Raw genomic sequence first — 8,007 nt, forward strand, 5'->3', positions numbered from 1 at the left:
GGACAGCACTCTGGCTGGATTTTGGAGGCAGATGGAGATTCCCCTACAGAGTGAATGTGGTGGGAGACAGGGAGCCAGCAGTGACCTGGGGCCTCTGACCCGAGAGTACAGAGGACTGAGCCGCCACTGGCCGAGATGAGAGACCGTGGAAGGGAGGGTCAGGCACAGTAGCACAGCAGGAGCTCTGCCAGGACTAAGTCAGAGCTGAGCTGTCCCTACAGTCACAGCCCCCGGGGGACACCTGAGCTCAGGGGCCAGGTGTGGCCTGGGAAGTTGGTGAGGGAGCTATCATCCCAAAGATGGGGTTTAAAGTGTGTGTGAGACAGAAGGAAGAATCCCAAAGACGGAGCCCTGTGCACCCCAACATTTTAAATTGCATGTGCAAAAATTCTAACTACACTCACCCTGACATTCTAACAACACCCACCCCAACATTCCAGCTACATGTACCCCAACATTCTAACTACACCCACCCCAACAATCTAGCTATACTCCGACATTCTAACTCACCCTGACATTCTCACTACACCCACTCCGACATTCTAGCTAAAAGCACCCCGACATTCTAACTACACTCACTCCCACATTCAAATACACGCACCTCAACAGTCTAGCTACACTCACCCTGACATTCTAACTACATGCAAACTGACACTCGAGCTACATGCACCCCAACATTCTAACTATATTCACCCCAACATTCTAGCTTCATCTACACTGACAGTCTAGCTACACTCACCCCAACATTCTAGCTACATGCACCCCAACATTCTAACCCTGCAGTTACAATTCTGAGAATTCACTCCAAGGAGGCAGGCCAGTGTGAGAAGACTCCAGCGCATTGTTACCATAGCCCCTAAACTGGAAACTGCATGAATATCCATCCAAAGGAGACTCAGTAAATGGACCTACACCCACGGAGAGGGAGGTCCTAGAAACCTCAACCGCACCCACTCCCAGAGCTGCGTGGCTGTTCAAGGGTCTCAGTGTGCTGGAATGGGAAGGTGAGTAGTAACCACAGAAGGGGCTGATCATTTTAAACACTTACTGCATCAAGCCCTGTAATGAGGCCTTAGTGGAGATTACTTCATTTAATTCTTCATAACATTAGAAACAGACAGTTTGTTCGGATTCTCAGTGTACAGATGAGGAAACCGAGGCATCAATGGCTGAGTAGTTTGCCCGTGGTCGTGTGGCATGGGAAGAGGCAGTGTCCCGAACCCCGCACTGTGGAGTTTCTCTGCAGGAACTCCACAATGCCCTGCAGGAGCGGTGGTTTTGCTCTCTCCTTCAGATGCTCTGTGGCATTTGATTTTTTTTTTTCAATATCTTGCATTCAGTAATCACAAGAACAAAAGTGCCTTCCCCACATTAGGGGGAAGATAAAGGAAGAACAAAGGAAAAGGCATCTGCCCCACCCAGGAGGCCTGGCCTACCACCACTTGGGGTCAGTAAAGCATCAGTGCCAGAGCCAGAGGCTGTGTCCCAGGGCCCCTGGGAAGCACCCAGTGGGAGTGGGGCTGGCTTGTTATTCCACCCTTGCGTGTGGAGACGAGAAAACAAGAAGTGACTGGCGGTAGAGAAGAGCTGGACCGGGCAGTACCCAGGGTCTCCCTGGAGAGGAGTGCTATGGACACCAAGAGGGTGCCATCCCCCTGGCCCTGCTCCTGGGAGCTGAAAGGGGCCTGTGTGACCCAGGGGAGCCCCAGCCTTCCCTGGCAGCATCTCAGCCTGGATTCACTCCCCGAGAGACACTGTGCAGCCCAGGCTCAGGCCGCATCAGGCAGCAAAGACTCAAAGGCCTTCAAAGCTTTACTACTCAGTTTTTACTTCTAAAAGGAAAACTTTTAGAAGGATCCCCAACAGTCGGTGGCTGCCCCTGAAGGGAAAGCTAGGGGTGGGGGTGAGGAAAGCTGGCATTCCTCACCCTGACATTCTAGCTACACTCACCCCAACATCTCTGGGGCATCTCTGGAGAACCCACGTCAGCTGGGAGACCTTGCCTCTCCCTGCCTTCTCTCCTGGGAAACGCCTTTCCTGGGAGTTGGTCTTGCTGCTGGCATGCTGGGATTCTGGGGCTTGACTCATTCATTCATTCATTCATTCATTTCTTCCCAGGTTCATCATTGCTAGCACTGAGTATTTTGCTATGCAGAGAGCTCTCAGCAGACATCATCTCATTTCTGTAACAGCCTTTTGACATCAGTTCAAGGGTCCATGTTTCATTTACAAAGGGGAGGTGAAACCAAGCAAGGCTAAATATCTTGCTCATGGTCCCCCAGCCTGTAAGTAACGAACCCAGATTCACATTCAAGACCATCTGATTCCAAAATGTTGCCCCAGCAGGCACTGGGGGGCAGCATCTCCCAGTGGTTAGTGGTCCAGGCCACCAAGCAGCTCTGCACTTACTGGCTATGTTGTCTTGGGCAAGACTTCAGTGGTCTGTGCCCAGGTCTCCTCATCTGTCAAAGGGGGATAACCACATCCCTGCCTCCCTGGGGACAGGGGTGGGCATCAACTAAATGAATACGTGTCCCCAGCACTGAGAACAGAGGAGGCCTCACACAATTGTTGCTGGTGTTCACCGGTCGGATCTTTCGCACCATTCGTCTGCCTCCATGAGCTTCAGGGCACATATTCAGGGGGTATCGAGGCAATGCAAAGTTGAATAAGCCACAGTCCCTGCCATTGGGGAGCTCATTGTCTAGGTCATTAGAATCACCTGGGAAGCTTTTGAAAAACTCCCAATGCCCAGGTTGCACCCCAAGCCCATTAAATCAGAACCCCTTATTTAGGCTGGGGCTGCAGCATCAGCATTTTAAAGCCCACCAGCGATTCTGGTGGACAGTCTCCTTGGAAAGGGCAGGGCCGGCTCTTGAGCCCAGGAGCCCTGGCTCTGGCCCCCAGGAGTCTCCAGGGGGTTTAGTCTGAGCTGGTGTGGGAACTGTCCTTATCAAGGTGCTAGATGAGTTGGGTTTGCGGAGGGGCAATTTACATAGAGTAACACCCACCCTTTATATAGTATAGTTCTATGAGTTTGGACAAAAGTCAGGCAACCACCATCACAATCAAGACATAGAGCAGCTGCACCCCTTTGGAAGTTCCCCTGTGCTGCCCCTTTGCTGTCGCCCCTTCCTCTCCTCACCAGCCCGGACCCTGGCAACCATGGATCTGCTTTCTCACGTGCAGTTTCCATGTATATGGAACCGTGTAGTATGCAGCCTTCTGAGCCTGGCTTCTTTCGCTCATCATCATGTATTTGAGACTCATCCACGGTGTCGTACGGATTGGTCTTTGTCCTTTTTCGTTGCTGAGTAGTACTCCCCATGTGGGTATACCACCATTTACCCATTTACCAGCTGAAGGATATTTGGATTATTTCCAGTTTGGGCAATTAAATAATGCCACCATGAACTATAAGCATTCACATTCAAGTTTTGTGTGAGCATACTTTTTTTTTAAAGATTTTATTTAGTCCTCAGGGGGAAGGTGGCAGTGCACCTGTGCCTGGGCGGGGCTGGGGGGGGGGGGGGCATGGACATTTGCCCAGGGGACTCCATGCTGAGATTGTCTCAAAGTCACAGGGAAAATGGAAAATTCACCGTCACCATTGCCCAGACAGAGTGATTTATGCCTTTGTTCTTTTCTTAAGCTCCCAACTTGGCTTCATAGTGTATCTTGCATAGGCTTTTATTCCTGAATCTTGGCTAAACACCTTGAACTTAACCTATTGGCTTCAAAATAGGGAAACCAGCAAGAATATTTGTGCCCTAAAACTGCAGAAAGGCTCAGAAATTGGACATGCCAGGTATTGGGCAGTGCGTTGCCCGTCTACCTCCTCATCACTGTAATAACCGGCATGTGCTCCCATTTGGAGTAAACATGACGAGTGCCTGCCACTCAGCTCCATTCACACAGTCACAGGGAACTATGCTAAAAACCAACAGCAGAAGAAACACCAAGAAGAGGCTATTCCAGCATTAAGACATATTCCTATTAGTGAAGTAAACCAAATGTTCTTTTTTATAAGATTTTGTTTATTTATTTTTAGACAGAGGAGAAGGTAGGGAGAAAGAGATCGAGAGAAACATCAATGTGTGATTACCTCTCACATGTCCCCTTACTGGGGACCTGGCTAGCAACATAGGCATGTGCCCTGAGTAGGAATTGAACCATCAACCCTTTGGTTCGCAGATCGGTGCTCAATCCACTGAGCCACATCATCCAGGGCCAAATGTTCTTTCTTCAAGCCAAATAACTTTACACCAAAAACTGAATTGTATGTAGACTATCTTCAAACATTTATTATTAGTTTTGACATAATGTTTTTTACCATAATTATCTCTCTTGTCAATACCTGGTATTGAAATATTTTGAAAAATGTCAGAAGAGATATTTTATTTATTTGTTTTTAGAGAGAGGGGAAGGGAAGGAGGAGAGAACATCAATGTGTGTGCAAGAGAAACTTCAATCAGTTGCCTCTCACACACCCACAACCTAGCCCTCAACCCAGGCACCTGCCCTGGCCAGGAATCAACTGACAACCTTTTGGTTTGCAGGGTGCGCCCAACCCACTGAACCACACCAGCCAGGGCATGAGTGCACATTTTCATTTCTCTTGGTTAGATAGATATCTACTATTGGGCTACTAGGTCATATGGTAAGTGTATGATTAACTTTCTCAGAACTGCCGAGCTGTCTTCTGGGGTGGCTGTACCATTTTGCATTCACATAAGCAACGAAGAGCATTCCCATTGCCTGCATCCTTGCCAGCAAATTAGTAGCTTATTAGTAAGTGGCTCTAATTTTAACTTTCTCTTGCCTCTCAGAAGATCTCTTTGTCTGCCTCAGTGGTGCCGGTGTGTGCGGCACACGGCAGGCTCCCAGGTGCAGGGGCCTCAGTGTGACTTCTCTTCCCCTCTCCTCCCTTGGGCTCTTATTCTTCAAGCTCTAGGGAGACTGAGCACCTCGCCCCTTTTGTCGCTATGGTTACGCCCCGCAGGGTGGGCAGGGTGCTCCCCAGCAGGCTTCCAACACTCAGGTCCAGACCAGCACCGGAGTAAGTATGTTCGAACGGAGGCCAGTTGGAGATTGTGCTTCACTTCACAGAAACTGGCTCAAGTAAACTTTTCAGAAACACATTTACTTTTGTGGAGCAAGGCAAGAAATGCTGGTCTGACTTTTTTTTAAACATTATTTTTAATATATTTAATTTTTTTCATTAAGAGACATCACTTTCTGCCAAAACACATAGTTAAATTTAGCCTATGGTTTCATAAATATTTAGGCCCTAATTCAAACATGATGTAAGTCATTTTAAAATCTATTTGTTGAAAAATCATACTTTATGTTACATAATTAGCTCAAAATAAACATTTTTATGTTACCTGCTAAATGGTAAAAAACGGCTGTTTTTCGTGCTTTATTATAAATATTAAATGTAGTAATAAAACCTTCTTTAATACATAAAGAAGACACCACTTGCCTGACGGTGTAGCAGAGCGCACAGGCCTCAGGTGTGCGGCTCAAGGACTCTTCTGGTGCCCACCCGCATCACCGCCACCAGACCGAGACCAGAACATTTCCAGCAGCCAGAGGGTCCCTTGCGCCCCCACAGTATCGATTCTTGGTAAAAAATTAGAAAAGCACAAAGGGTAAAATGAAAAATCTCCCTCCCATCCTGCCATCAGACACCAGGTTTTTTCTCCCGAGTCATTAGCACTGTTTTCTTACTGATACTTTATAAGGAAAGGAGATACGTAGACACACACACCATATGTTATGTTATGTTTTATATTTTCTCCCCTTTTTACACAAAAGGTACTTAACTATGCAATCATTGTATACCTTACTTTTTTTACTTAACACACTTTAAAACACTAGACTCATTTTAATAACTAGCAAATTAATATCTTTACAAAAAAGCTGCCTCTTAACAGAAAACTTGGCTTATAAAAAAATCCAAATTTTATTACCAAATAATTCTGTGCTCTGCCTTACAGACGTCTGAGGGTCCTCAGCAGCAAGTTCCGCCACAACATCACAGAATGCAACTCAGTTAGGAAAATGGGACTCATGGAACCTTCGACAGCCCACCCAGCCCAGCGTTCTGTGAGATTCTGCCTTATTGGTATTATCTTCTCCTTTTATAGCTCTTGGCAATGACAACATTATAACTCATGAGTTCTAAATGACAGGTGTGAGAGACCAAAAAAAAAGTGACTAAAATTTGGAGCATAAATTGTAGAATTTCTCAAAGTCCTGAGTTACTGGAGTTTGTTAGGTTAGGGTGAATAAAAAGGGAAGAGAAGTATTTTGCACTTGCAGGTGGATTAAGCAGTTTTCCTGGGAAATGGGTCAAGAGAATGAACTTCCCTGAAGGGAGGGTAGGTCCTGCCAGAGGGCAGCTGGGAGGGCTGGGCTGGGCTGTGAGTTCCAGGAAGCAGGGAGGCTCAAAGGGTAATCCAAATCAAAGTCCTCAGATGCATCAGCAAGGCCAAAGGGCATACACAGGGCCCCGAACCAGAGACACAGCCAACCCGCAGAGCTTCTGGGCTGGGCTGGGTGAGAATGGAGTTAGAAACAAGTTTGGAGGTGCCAGGTCAGGTCATTGCCAAGAGTAAAGCCAAAGTTCACTGGTCTATGGGTGCATGTGTGGGGCATACTGACTCAGCAAATGTACTTTGTACACCATCCATAAGGAGAGTTGATGCAATAATGGCCCCTAATAGAATTATCCCCACCCCTGTGTCCTTGCCTCTTTGCAATGGACTTTGCTGTTTCTGCTATCACATGGTGGAATCTGTGTCACCTCCTCTTGAATCTGGGTTGGCTTTGTGACTTGCTTTGACTTATAGGATATGGCAGAAGTGCTATGCAACTTCTGAAGCTGGGCTGTTTCTGGGATGATTCTATCATCACTTAAAGAAGCCCAGCATGAAAGACCGCAGAGAGAGAAAGGCCCAGGCATCTCCACCAAGCCGAGCCATCATGGCAGACTGCAGCCACATAAATAAGACAAGCAGGGGAAGCATGCAGCCAACTCACAGACCTGCAAGAAATAATAGACTGTCATGTTAAGTCACTAAATCCAGGGATGGTTTATTACACAGCAACGGGTAACTGATACATTTCTCTACCTTATAAATTACTGCCTGGTCTACAAAGAGCCTTTCATGTTATGCAAACTCAGAATTGTGAGACCAAAAATTATAAATATCTCATGTGTTAATAATTATATTCTCCAAGAGGGGAAAAAGGTACAGAGAATAAGTAGCATAAATAGTAGGTAGAAGGACTTCTGGCCAAGATGGAGGCATAGGTGGACGCACTGTACCTCCACGCACAACCAAGATGGGAGCAACAACAATTTAGAGGCAGAATAACACCCAGAACTGGCAGAAAATTTATCTGAATGTAAGTTGGACAGCCAAGAAGTTGAAATAGACCCGTTCATCCAGACCGGTAGGAGAGGCAGAGACGAGAGGCCGTGCGCAGATCGAGGCTCAGAGAACAGGGAGAACTGGGTGCATAAGGCAACTAGGAGCACGCAAGATCGCAGCGGGTGGACCCTGAGTATGCAAGCAGCAGCTGGCAGACCCAGTGAGGCAGCGATTGTGGAGCAGGGCAGAGCACACAACCCAGGATCCCACGGAAGGGATTGAGGTCCCACAGAGAACGGAGCTACCGCCATGGTTCCCTCTCAACCCTGCCCTCACATACAACGTCACAATCTAGCGACTGGGGTGCCAAGCCCTGGAGAACACCTAAGGCTCTGCCCCTCACCGTAACAGGAGCAACCAGATCAAAAGAGAGAGAGAGAGAGAGAGAGAGAGAGAGAGAGAGAGAGATATGGTTCAAACAGAAGAACAAATCAGTGCCCCAGAACTCATCCTTTTGAGTGACTAAGAGATAGCTAACCTATCATATGTACATGCACAGTTCAAAACACTGGTGATCAGGAAGCTCACAGAATTGGTTGATTTTGGTCACAAATTAGATGAAAAA

Source organism: Phyllostomus discolor, chromosome 4, assembly GCF_004126475.2.
Source record: "Phyllostomus discolor isolate MPI-MPIP mPhyDis1 chromosome 4, mPhyDis1.pri.v3, whole genome shotgun sequence".
Taxonomy (NCBI): Eukaryota; Metazoa; Chordata; class Mammalia; order Chiroptera; family Phyllostomidae; genus Phyllostomus; species Phyllostomus discolor.